Source organism: Nomascus leucogenys, chromosome 9 (genome assembly GCF_006542625.1).
Source record: "Nomascus leucogenys isolate Asia chromosome 9, Asia_NLE_v1, whole genome shotgun sequence".
Classification (NCBI taxonomy): Eukaryota; Metazoa; Chordata; class Mammalia; order Primates; family Hylobatidae; genus Nomascus; species Nomascus leucogenys.
The window spans coordinates 110,137,966-110,151,503 of record NC_044389.1 but is presented as its reverse complement, the minus strand read 5'-3'; the positions used below and the strand labels follow the sequence as shown (position 1 = coordinate 110,151,503).

The window sequence follows — 13,538 nt, the reverse complement described above, 5'->3', positions numbered from 1 at the left end:
AGCTTTAAGAAAGTAGTGGTTCTCCCAGCACACAGTTGGAGATCTGAGAACAGGCAGACTGCCTCCTCAAGTGGGTCCCTGACCCCCAAGCAGCCTAACTGGGAGGCAACCCCCAGTAGGGGCAGACTGACACCGCACACGGCCGGGTACTCCTCTGAGACAAAACTTCCAGAGGAACGATCAGGTAGCAGTATCTGTGGTTCATGAAAATCCACTGTTCTGCAGCCACCACTGCTGACACCCAGGCAAACAGGGTCTGGAGTGGACCTCTAGCAAACTCCAATAGACCTGCAGTGGAGGGTCCTGTCTGTTAGAAGGAAAACTAACAAACAGAAAGGACATCCACACCAAAAACCCATCTGTACATCACCATCATCAAAGACCAAAAGTAGATAAAACCAAAAGATGGGGAAAAAACAGAGCAGAAAAACTGGAAACTCTAAAAAGCAGAAAGCCTCTCCTCCTCCAAAGGAATGCAGTTCCTCACCAGCAACAGAACAAAGCTGGATGGAGAATGACTTTGACGAGTTGAGAGAAGAAGGCTTCAGACAATCAAACTACTCTGAGCTACAGGAGGAAATTCAAACCAATGGCAAAGAAATTAAAAACTTTGAAAAAAAAATTAGACAAATGTATAACTAGAATAACCAATACAGAGAAGTGCATAAAGGAGCTGATGGAGCTGAAAGCCATGATGCGAGAACTACGTGAAGAATGCAGAAGCCTCAGGAGCTGATGCAATCAACTGGAAGAAAGGGTATCAGTGATGGAAGATGAAATGAATGAAGTGAGAAGGGAAGTTTAGAGAAAAAAGAATAAAAAGAAATGAACAAAGCCTCCAAGAAATATGGGACTATGTGAAAAGACCAAATCTACGTCTGATTGGTGTACCTGAAAGTGACGGGGAGAATGGAACCAAGTTGGAAAACACTCTGCAGGATACTATCCAGGAGAGCTTCCCCAATCTAGCAAGGCAGGCCAACATTCAGATTCAGGAAATACAGAGAACGCCACAAAGATACTCCTCGAGAAGGGCAACTCCAAGACACATAATTGTCAGATTCACCAAAGTTGAAATGAAGGAAAAAATGTTAAAAGCAGCCAGAGAGAAAGGTCGGGTTACCCACAAAGGGAAGCCCATCAGACTAACAGCTGATCTCTCTGCAGAAACTCTACAAGCCAGAAGAGAGTGGGGGTCAATATTCAACATTCTTAAAGAAAAGAATTTTCAACCCAGACTTTCATATCCAGCCAAACTAAGCTTCATAAGTGAAGGAGAAATAAAATACTTTACAGACAAGCAAATGCTGAGAGATTTTGTCACCACCAGGCCTGCCCTAAAAGAGGTCCTGAAGGAGGCACTAAACATGGAAAGGAACAACTGGTACCAGCCACTGCAAAATCAAGCCAAATTGTAAAGACCATCAAGGCTAGGAAGAAACTGCATCAACTAATGAGCAAAATAACCAGCTAACATCATCATGACAGGATCAAATTCACACATAACAATATTAACTTTAAATGTAAATGGACTAAATGCTCCAATTAAAACACACAGACTGGCAAAGTGGATAAGGAGTCAAGACCCATCAGTGTGCTGTACTCAGGAAACCCATCCCACGTGCAGAGACACAATAGGCTCAAAATAAAAGGATGGAGGAAGACCTACCAAGCAAATGGAAAACAAAAAAAGGCAGGGGTTGCAATCTTAGTCTCTGATAAAACAGACTTTAAACCAACCAAGATCAAAAGAGACAAAGAAGGCCATTACATAATGGTAAAGGGATCAATTCAACAAGAAGAGCTAACTATCCTAAATATATATGCACCCAATACAGGGGCAGCCAGATTCATAAAGCAAGTCATGAGTGAGCTACAAAGAGACTTAGACTCCCACACAATAATAATGGGAGACTTTAACACCCCACTGTCATTAGACAGATCAATGACACAGAAAGTTAACAAGGATACCCAGGAATTGAACTCAGCTCTGCACCAAGCAGACCGAATAGACATCTACAGAACTCTCCACCCCAAATCAACAGAATATACATTTTTTTCAGTACCACACCACACCTATTCCAAAACTGACCACATAGTTGGAAGTAAAGCACTCCTCAGCAAATGTAAAAGAACAGAAATTATAACAAACTCTCAGACCACAGTGCAATCAAACTAGAGCTCAGGACTAAGAAACTCACTCAAAACTGCTCAACTACATGGAAACTGAACAAGCTCCTCCTGAATGACTACTGGGTACATAACGAAATGAAGGCAGAAATAAAGATGTTCTTTGAAACCAACAAGAACAAAGACACAACATACCAGAATCTCTGGAACACATTCAAAGCAGTGTGTCAAGGGAAATTTACAGCACTAAATGCCCACAAGAGAAAGCAGGAAAGATCCAAAATTGACACCCTAACATCACAATTAAAAGAACTAGAAAAGCAAGAGCAAACACATTCAAAAGCTAGCAGACAGCAAGAAATAACTAAAATCAGAGGAGAACTGAAGGAAATAGAGACACAAAAAACCCTTCAAAAAATTAATGAATCCAGGAGCTGGTTTTCTGAAAAGATCAACAAAATTGATAGACCGCTAGCAAGACTAATAAAGAAGAAAAGAGAGAAGAATCAAATAGATGCAATAAAAAATGATAAAGGGGATACCACCACCGATCCCACAGAAATACAAACTACCATCAGAGAATACTACAAACACCTCTACGCAAATAAACTAGAAAATCTAGAAGAAATGAATAAATTCCTTGACACATACACCCTCCCGAGACTAAACCAAGAAGAAGTTGAATCTCTGAATAGACCAATAACAGGCTCTGAAATTGTGGCAATAATCAATAGCTTACCAACCAAAAAGAGTCCAGGACCAGATGGATTCACAGCCGAACTCTACCAGAGGTACAAGGAAGAACTGGTACCATTCCTTCTGAAACTATTCCAATCAATAGAAAAAGAGTGAATCCTCCCTAACTCATTTTATGAGGCCAGCATCATCCTGATACCAAAGCCTGGCAGAGACATAACCAAAAAAGAGAATTTTAGACCAATATCCTTGATGAACATTGATGCAAAAATCCTCAATAAAATCCTGGCAAACCAAATCCAGCAGCACATCAAAAGGCTTATCCACAATGATCAAGTAGGCTTCATCCCTGGGATGCAAGGCTGGTTCAACATATGCAAATCAATAAATGTAATCCAGCATATAAACAGAATCAAAGACGAAAACCACATGATTATCTCAATAGATGCAGAAAAGGCCTTTGACAAAATTCAACAAAGCTTCATGCTAAAAACTCAATAAATTAGGCATTGATGGGATGTATCTCAAAATAATAAGAGCTATCTATGACAAACCCACAGCCAATATCATACTGAAGGGGCAAAAACTGGAAGCATTCCCTTTGAAAACTGGCAAAAGACAGGGATGCCCTTTGTCACCACTCCTATTCAACATGGTGTTGGAAGTTCTGGCCAGGGCAATCAGGCAGGAGAAGGAAATAAAGGGTATTCAATTAGGAAAAGAGGAAGTCAAATTGTCCCTGTTTGCAGATGACATGATTGTATATCTAGAAAACCCCATCGTCTCAGCCCAAAATCTCCTTAAGTTGATAAGCAACTTCAGCAAAGTCTCAGGATACAAAATCAATGTACAAAAATCACACGCATTCTTATACACCAATAACAGACAAACAGAGAGCCAAATCATGGGTGCACTCCATTCACAATTGCTTCAAAGAGAATAAAATACCTAGGAATCCAGCTTACAAGGGACGTGAAGGACCTCTTCAAGGAGAACTACAAACCACTGCTCAATGAAATCAAAGAGGATACAAACAAATGGAAGAACATTCCCTGCTCATGGGTTGGAAGAATCAATATCGTGAAAATGGCCTTACAGCCCAAGGTAATTTACAGATTCAATGCCATCCCCATCAAGCTACCAATGACTTTCTTCACAGAATTGGAAAAAACTACTTTAAAGTTCACATGGAACCAAAAAAGAGCCCCCATTGCCAAGTCAATCCTAAGCCAAAAGAACAAAGCTGGAGGCATCATGCTACGTGACTTCAAACTATACTACAAGGCTACAGTAAGCAAAACAGCATGGTACTGGTACCAAAACAGAGATATAGATCAATGGAACAGAACAGAGCCCTCAGAAATAATGCCGCATATCTACAACTATCTGATCTTTGACAAACCTGACAAAAACAAGCAATGGGGAAAGGATTCCCTATTTAATAAATGGTGCTGGGAAAATTGGCTAGCCATATGTAGAAACCTGAAACTGGATCCCTTCCTTACACCTTATACAAAAATTAATTCAAGATGGATTAAAGACCTACATGTTAGACCTAAAACCATAAAAACCCTAGAAGGAAACCTAGGCAATACCATTCAGGGCATAGGCATGGGCAAGGACTTCATGTCTAAAACACCAAAAGCATTGGCAACAAAAGCCAAAATTGACAAATGGGATCTAATTAAACAAAGAGCTTCTGCACAGCAAAAGAAACCACCATCAGAGTGAACAGGCAACCTAAAAAATGGGAGAAAATTTTCGCAACCTACTCATCTTACAAAGGGCTAATATCCAGAATCTACAATGAACTCAAACAAATTTACAAGAAAAAAACAAACGACCCCATCAAAAAGTGGGCGAAGGACATGACCAGACACTTCTCAAAAGAAGACATTTATGCAGCCAACAAACACATGAAAAAATGCTCATCATCACTGGCCATCAGAGAAATGCATATCAAAATCACAATGAGATACCATCTCACACCAGTTAGAATGGCCATCATTAAAAAGTCAGGAAACAACAGGTGCTGGAGAGGACGTGGAGAAATAGCAACACCTTTACACTGTTGGTGGGACTGTAAACTAGTTCAACCATTGTGGAAGTCAGTGTGGCGATTCTTCAGGGATCTAGAACTAGAAATACTATTTGACCCAGCCATCCCATTACTGGGTATATACCCAGGGGACAATAAATCATGCTGCTATAAAGACACATGCACATGTATGTTTATTGCGGCACTATTCACAACAGCAAAGACTTGGAACCAACCCAAATGTCCAACAATGATAGACTGGATTACGAAAATGTGGCACATATACACCATGGAATACTATGCAGCCATAAAAAATGATGAGTTCATGACCTTTGTAGGGACATGGATGAAACTGGAAATCATCATTCTCAGTAAACTATCGCAAGGACAAAAAACCAAACACCGCATGCTCTTACTAATAGGTGGGAATTGAACAATGAGAACACATGGACACAGGAAGGGGAACATCACACTCCAGGGACTGTTGTGCGGTGGGGGGAGGGGGGAGGGATAGCATTAGGAGATATACCTAATGCTAAATGACGAGTTAATGGGTGCAGCACACCAACATGGCACATGGATACATATGTAACAAACCTGCACATTATTCACATGTACCCTAAAACTTAATGTATAATAATAATAAAAAAGAAAAAAATAATAAAAAAGAAAACAGAACCATACACAGAAGAGATATGTCTAAGCAGTTGATTTGATGACAGAAAGCAAAGAGGAGCATTTGAATAAGACGTGGGCAGTCACAACGTGAGCTCAATGTTCTGTTAAGTTTTCCTCAGTGTTGGTTTCATCCACCAAAACCAGTTATCTCCATAAACAGGTAACTTCCTTTTTGTCACTCTTTAAAGTTTTATTTCACAAGCTTAACGTCAAATTTCCACAGTTGTATTCTGGTCAATTTACTATACTTGCTTGACTTCCCAAAATGATTGTACAAAATATTTGTGGGCTAGGGAGAAGAGATGACTTCAAGCATCACTGCATTTACACATCTCCCACAAACCCACAGAGCTGGGCATCTGATTCTTCAACAAGACGAAGTGTTAGTAGCACCCAGGAGGGCACACAGGAAAACTAGGCAGTAGACACTCTTCCTTTTGTCAAAATCAGACCAGAAAAAAATCTATTCCACATATATAGAAAAAGTATCATATTCATCTTCTCTTTTTCTATTACTGCAACATTTTTCTTCTTTTAAGCATCATATCATGGAGTTTCTCAACTCCTTCATTTCATGTCCTATGATTGCACAGGTAGGCTGCAAATGCCAAGCAGTTGATGGGCTCAGTTCAGCCATTGCTAACAATTTCTCAATTTCTGAGAGAGACAGGTTCTTCAAGTCTTGTTTCTTAGCACCTGTAAGTACAGGGACATCTTGATTTTCTTATATCCCAGTTATTTTACAAAGTTCAGCTTTGGATTCTTCTCTTCTTTCAACATCAACAGAGTCTACAAGAAACATAATGCCATCTGTGCATCTGGTATATGACTTCTACAGTGTCCCTAATTTCTCCTGACCACCTACATCCCAGAAGTAAAAAGTGACTGTTTTAGAATTTTCCAAGGTTATTGTAATTATCTTAGTGTTAAAGCCTTTGGTAGGTATGATATTTACAAATTTATTGGATAGCAGTCTGAATAAGACAGTTGTTTTTCCAGAACAGTTCAAATGCCAAATAACAATGTGGAAGTGTTGCAGGAATCAGGAGGATAAGAGAGACCTCGGAGTAAAGCAGGAGGATCCTTATTGAGTGCACTCAAACCCAGCAGACTTAACATCTGAAAAACTGGGCCCAGAACAAAGACACCATTTGACTTTTATACACACTTCAAAAAGAGGGTGTGCTAGCTTGAAGCAGGCTTACACTGCCATGAAAGCAGGGATACAAAGGCAGGACAAAGACAGTTAATCAAATTGTAACAGGTTCATAACTCAGGATTACACATGACCATTGCTATGCAAACAAGGTGTCTGTTGTCTAGGTTTTGCTCAAAAGAGCCTTGCACTGGTTTATCTCATAACCTTCACTATGGTGTCCAGACAGCTGTAGTTCAGGCCTGCTCAGGCTTCTCATGACCTTTGCTGTACTTCTTAAATAAAACAGAATACTTGAAGTTACCAGTTATGGAGAACAAGAATCTATAAACTCATACCATAAGACAAAGGAAAATTTGTTTTTCTTCTCCCTTTGTTGAGGGAGTGCTGGGAGAGTCTCCAGAGAACATTGCTTTGTGTCCTAGCTTCTTAGATAGTATTATCAAGATTATTCCTGGGTCTGGGCTGTACCTGTTGCTACCACTGGGACAAGTCAGCCTAACACAGGAAATCTTATTTCTCTTTTTTTAATTTAATTTTTTATGTCTTTAATTTCCCACCTCATTCCCCTCTTTGATGCCTCCTATAAATGAAATTTAATAGAAGGCATCACTATTACTTAGTTCTTCATGACAAGTTAGCTATTCTCTGTTTGGTATGGGTTGATACTTGGTTAGGGTCATTAGTTGAGTGGAGATGGTTATGTTAACCATGGCTTTTATGGTTGATTGGATGCTTCTGATGAGGAGGGGTAAGAGGCAAGGGAGTATTAAGCAACCTCTTAATGTAGCCAACACTACCCCTAATGTTTTAAAACCACCAAAGGATGAAAACCACCCTCTGAAGAGGGAATCTGGAGACCATTTGGGTTTCCAGGTCTGAACTGGGACATGAGCTAACTTCCACATCCTTGCACTTATTTCCATGATGGCTTTCTTGTTATTATTAATTTCTAGGCAGCAATTAGTTAGATTGAACTTTTCACATACTCTTTCCTGGGCTAGGAGGTAGTCCAAGGCTAATCTGTTTTGGTAAATGGCAGTTCTCATTTTTGTGGCTTGCTGTGCCAGCAAGTTTATTACATTTGTTGTCTCATTAGTGATGATTTCAAGTACCGCCTGCAACCTTATGATGCAATTAAGCATGGAAATAGGGGTATGGTACCCCCATAACATATCTTGTGCCCAGGTACCCATAGTATGTGTGGTACGATCAAGTCTTAACTACTGTGTTTCTTATCCATGTAGTGTGCATGCAGTGAGGGCCCTTCTATGGGCCCTTCTTCTTCTAGCATAGATATGGGGATCATCAAAAGTAAAGCAAAGAGTAGCATTCTTGTACCCAGCATGGGCAGAAGAGATGTTTTCCCAGAGGAGGGAGTTGACCAAAGTGACAGAACAACAAAAGTAAAATTAATAATATAAGAAAGATTATTGGGCCTAAGATTTCTGGCCACATTTACTCATCTGATGATGACTGACTCTTCAAGATTCGGCCCTGCATAGACTAGTCATCTTCCGGGGTGACTAGAGCAGGGCTTGCTGTTTCCTCAAGCTTCCACCATGCATAGACTGGTCAGCCTCTGGAGTGACCAGAGCAGGGCTGTTGTTGTCTCTACTGGCAATGTGGTCTCGTCGCAGGATCAGCCTGATTGGATGGTCTGGGTCCTGCTGGCCTGGTCCACTGGTCCTGGGCTGCCAGTTTCAGCTGACTGTGGTGGATCCAAGGCATGATACCTACAACTTTAATAGCAGTGGGAGTGGACAAGATTACAGTAAGGGGCACATCTCATATGGGTCCCAGAGTAGTTGGATTCCATTTCTTAACCTAAACAAAGTCCTCAGGTTTGAAAGGATGTACTGGGTCAGTTAGACTTACAGGCATTCGTTCTTGCACCCAGCCATGCACTTTCTGCATGGCCATCCCTAAAGCCTACATTTGCCTCCTTAAAGTTAGTTCTCCTAGCTCACAGACATCACCTTTAAACTGACTTATGATTGGGGGTGGCCAGCCAAACAAGATCTCATAGGGTGAATACCCAGTTTGTTTTGTGGGGGTGCGCCTGACTCGGAGGAGGACCATGGGCAAGACCTGATGCTACCTCAGGTGAGTTTCCTGACAAAATTTCTTCAACAGCTGCTTGAGCATCCAGTTCATGTGCTCCATTTTCCTGAGCTCTGTGTCCAGTAGGCTGTGTGTAACTTGCATTTTATTTTTAATAGCCAACTTAAGTCCTGAACTATTTCAGCCACAAATGCTGGTCCATTGTCTGATTCTAGAGTCAGGGGTAGTCCAAATCTGAGAATAATGTCTCTTAACAACACCTTTGTTATCTCTCGTGCCTTCTCTATCCAGGTGGGGGAGGTCTTGACCCACCCTGAAAAGGTGCAGACAAGCACAAATATGTACTGATATCCGCCTGCTCGGGGCAATTCATTGAAGTCCATAAGCAGATTTTCATAGGGCATGGCTCCTGTTTCCTGAATTCCCGGGGGCCAGGTAGGCCCTTGTCAAGGATTGTTCTGAGCACAACTTAAACACTGTTCATAAACAGCTTGTGTAATAGCAGTGAAATGACCCCCTAATAATATCTTTAGTGCTATTTTTCCCACGTGAGTTCCCTGGTGGAACCGTTTTACAAATCTGGGGGCCACCATTTCGGGTATGGCTAGCCTCCCATCAGAGAAGTTCTACCATCCTCTTTCAATGTAGCTCCTATTTTCTTGGGCAAACCCAGCCTTTTCATTTGGAGTGTAGCTTGGGGTCTCCAGGAGGAGAATCTCCTGGAGGAGAGGCATAGCTAAGTCTTCCTCTTTAGAAGGTGGAGTCACCATTGCAGCCCACTTTGCCTCTTTGTCTGCCTGTTTCTTCTTGCCTCTGATGTTCCTGCCCTCTGGTGCCCCATACGGTGCATTACAGCCACCTGCTTCAGGGCCCACACAGCATCTAAGAGCTGTAGAATTTCTTCCTTGTACTTTATTTCTTTCCCTTCTGCAGTCAAAAATCCTCTTTCTTTGTAAATAGACCCATGAACATGCAAAATGGCAAAAGCATATTTAGAGTCTGTGTAAATATTTGCCTTTTGGTCTTTGGCTAGCCAGAGAGCCCTTATCAGAGCTATTAGCTCTGCTTTCTGAGCAGAAGTTCCTGTAGGCAAAGACTGCACCTCTACTACTGAGTCCAAAGTCACCACTGCATACCCAGCTTAGTGGACTCCCTCTAGTATGAAACTGCTTCCATTAGTAAAATACTCAATGTCCAGGTCCCCCAGGGGCCAGTCTGTCAAATCTCTCTGGCTTGAGAACACTTCATCTATCACATCCACACAGCAATGAAGGGGGCTTCCTGGCACTGACTCGATGGGGAGCAAGGTAGCCGGGTTTAGGGTATTCACAGTCTCTAAAGTTATGCAGGGATTTTCACATAAGAGTGCTTGGTATTGAGTCATCCTTGGATTTGATAACCAATGGTGCGCCTTTTTTGTCCATCAAAGTTATAATGGAGTGTGGTACCCGGATTGTCAGTTGCTGTCCCAAAGTCTGTTCATTAACTTCTTGTGCCAGCAAAGTAGGGGCAACTAGTGCCTTAAAACAAGGAGGCCATCCAAGTGCCACAGAATCCAATTGCCTGGATGAGTATGCCACCAGGTGATGCCATGACCCAATGGCTTGAGTTAGAACTCTTATGGCCATTCCATTTTGCTCATGGACATACAAAAAGAAAGGCTTAGTTAGATCTGGCAGCCCTAAAGCTGGAGCCTGAGTCAAGGCTCCTTTGATTTCTTTAAAGGCCTTCACCTGGTCAGCCTCCCAGAGGAGAGGGATCCTTCTCTCCCCCCTTTGTGTCTTCATATAATGGCTTAGCCATGAGAGAGAAATTTGGGATCCAGATGCAGCAGAACCTTGCTGCTCCTAGGAACTCTCTTATCTGATGCCAGGTGGTTAGAGTAGGAAGTACACAAACAGCCTGCTTTCATTCACTACTGAGCCATCTTTCCCCTTGGATTATATAGAAGCCCAAATACTGGACACTTTCAAGCAAATTTGAGCCTTTCTCCTTGACACTTTATATCCTGCCTTTCACAGCACATGCAGAAGGTCTTGGGTTCCTCTCGGGTGCAGTAGCCCTCAGCCAGCAGCTTTCTCATACCATGGCTAGCCCTGACCATTCTTTTTATTATAATTATCTGGACATTCATCCTTTCAGTGTCCTCTCCTTTGCACCATGCACATTGATCTTTTTCTAGCCTTGGCCAGCTCTCAAATCCCTGTCCAGACTGGCTACCTCCATGACCACATTCACACCCACATCTGCATCCCCTTGCAAAGCCAGCTTCCCTTCCCATGAGGGCTGCTGCTAGCAAATCAGCCTTTTCCTTAGCCTCTGTTCAGCCTCCTTCTTTGCCTCCTCATCTCAGTTAACATACACCTTGGTAGCCACTTTAATAAGTTGAGTATCATTCATACCTACGGAGCTTCTCACTTCTGAAATTTTTTGCCTGATAGCTCCATAAGCCTGCCCTAGAAATGTCCATGCACTGATTTCCAGCAGCCTCAGGGTTAAACAGAGTGTACAACTGAAATGCTTTACAAATTCTTTCATAAAACTGGCTGGGACTCTCATCTGCACCCTGGAGCACCTCTGAGATTTTTATTTATTATTATATATTATTTTTAATAGAAACATTTTTAAAGCTTTTTTTGTTACATATGTATCCAAGTGCCATGTTGTTTTGATGCACCCATTAACTTGTCATTTAGCATTAGGTACATCTCCTAATGCTGTCCCTCCCCCCTCCCCCCACCCCACAACAGTCCCCAGAGTGTGATGTTCCCCTTCCTGTGTCCATGAGTTCTCATTGTTCAATTCCCACCTATGAGTGAGAACATACAGTATTTGGGTTTTTGTCCTTGCGATAGTTTACTGAGAATGATGTTTTCCAGTTTCATCCATGTCCCTACAAAGGACATGAACTCATCATTTTTTATGGCTGTGTAGTATTCCATGGTGTATACGTGCCACATTTTCTTAATCCAGTCTACCATTGTTGGACATTTGGGTTGGTTCCAACTCTTTGCTATTGTGGATAGTGCCACAATAAACATACGTGTGCACGTGTCTTTATAGCAGCATGATTTATACTCCTTTGGGTATATACCCAGTAATGGGATGGCTGGGTCAAATAGTATTTCTAGTTCTAGATCCCTGAGGAATCACCACACTGACTTCCACAATGGTTGAACTAGTTTACAGTCCCACCAACAGTGTAAAAGTGTTCCTATTTCTCCACATCCTCTCCAGCACCTGTTGTTTCCTGACTTTTTAATGATGGCCATTCTAACGGAGATTTTTCTTATATTGATTGCCTTTCTCCTGCCTTCCCTTAAACCTTGCAGGAGTGCCTCCCGGTATCTCTGCAGCTGCTGTAGTTGGGCTGCCTCATTTGGGTCCCAGTGAGGGTCCTCTTGTTTCCCTGAGAGGCATTTCCATAACTAAGGTGTGGTAAGAGCTGAGATGGCCTGGTTGACTTTCTGAGCTTTTTACCTTAATTTCCTGGAGTTTTGATTCCTCTCTCTTGGGTGAGACTGGGGGCATGTACCTGTTTGGACTTGACTCCTCAGGGGCAGTTGGCCTTGGTAAAGGAGGTAGATTGGAATGTAGGGAGGATGGGGTCTCTCTTCCCTCCAGTGGTTCTTGCAAAACTGGTTTTTCCTGTGGCTTTCCTTTTGTCTCTATGTTTGCCAGTGAAGCTTTCACTTTTGGCTGGGCTCACACTACAATCTCCTGTGACTTTCCTTTTAACTCTGTGTTTACCAGTGAAGCTTTCACCTTGTCTTTTAGACAAGTGTCTTGTAGAAAAGGTGTCTTTTCACCTTGTCTTTAGACCTGCCAGCACAGCTGATTTCTCTTGGCTTGAGCTGTGAGCATTTTGCAATCCCTAGCGAGCTGCTAGGGAATCCTGCATCCAGCCATGAGTCTCTGAATGCCCTGACTGTCCTCCAACCCCGGTCACCACCTTAAACACACAGCGTATTGTTTTCCTATCTATAGTACCTTTGGCTGGCCAGCTGACACCAAAAGAGGGCCATTCTAATTCACAGAGTTTTCAACCTTTGGGGGGTCAGTTTAATTCCATAATCCCCTGCAAAACCTTTCCTAACGTTCTTTAACATACATCCTAAGGGGTGGGTTTCGACGATTTTCCTCTCACTTCCCCCCAGTAATGATGCAACACATTCACTCTTCTTTTCACTTCAGACCGATTGGACCTCGTTAGTCTTACACTTTGCACAAAGCATACGATCTCTACTAAGAGACCTGTGTCCCCCTACATGTCAATCCTCACACTGGTTCCTCCTGGAACCATCTCTTTCACAGGTACTCACACACTTCCCCACTCCCAGTTCCCTTCCTGGCTGGGGCAGTGAGCTACTCTCACTGCCTCCAGTTTCCTCCTGAACTGACTTAGCAAGCCACTCTCACATCCTGTGTTGGTTGGGGGTATGAGTTTCACCCAAATTGGTGAGCCACTCTTGCCAGCCCCAGCCTCTCTGAGTCAGATTAGTAGTCACTCCCCAGGAGGTGATCAGGCTCCCCTTCCATCCTTATGGGACAGGTCTTGCCTTGGGCCCCAAAACCTTACCGCTGTTTTGAAGGAAGCATGCCATTCCTGGAGTCATCCTGCAACTCCTCTGTGTTCACTTGCCCTGTGAGGGGAGGAGCAATGGGGCACGGGAGAGCCGCTCCTTTCTCTGGGCTTAAGTTCTCCCAGCAGCACCTGAAGTTATGGGTGTCCCATGGTCAGGGACCCCAGACCACCCACAGGCAAAGGAGACAGCC

General features: G+C 42.7%; 2 pseudogenes; both read right to left on the bottom strand.

Moving 5' to 3' along the window:
• The window catches only part of LOC100592989, a 35,024-nt pseudogene that overhangs the window by 6,548 nt on the left and 14,938 nt on the right, over positions 1-13,538 (bottom strand).
• Positions 6,037-6,584, bottom strand: LOC105738198 (annotated as a pseudogene).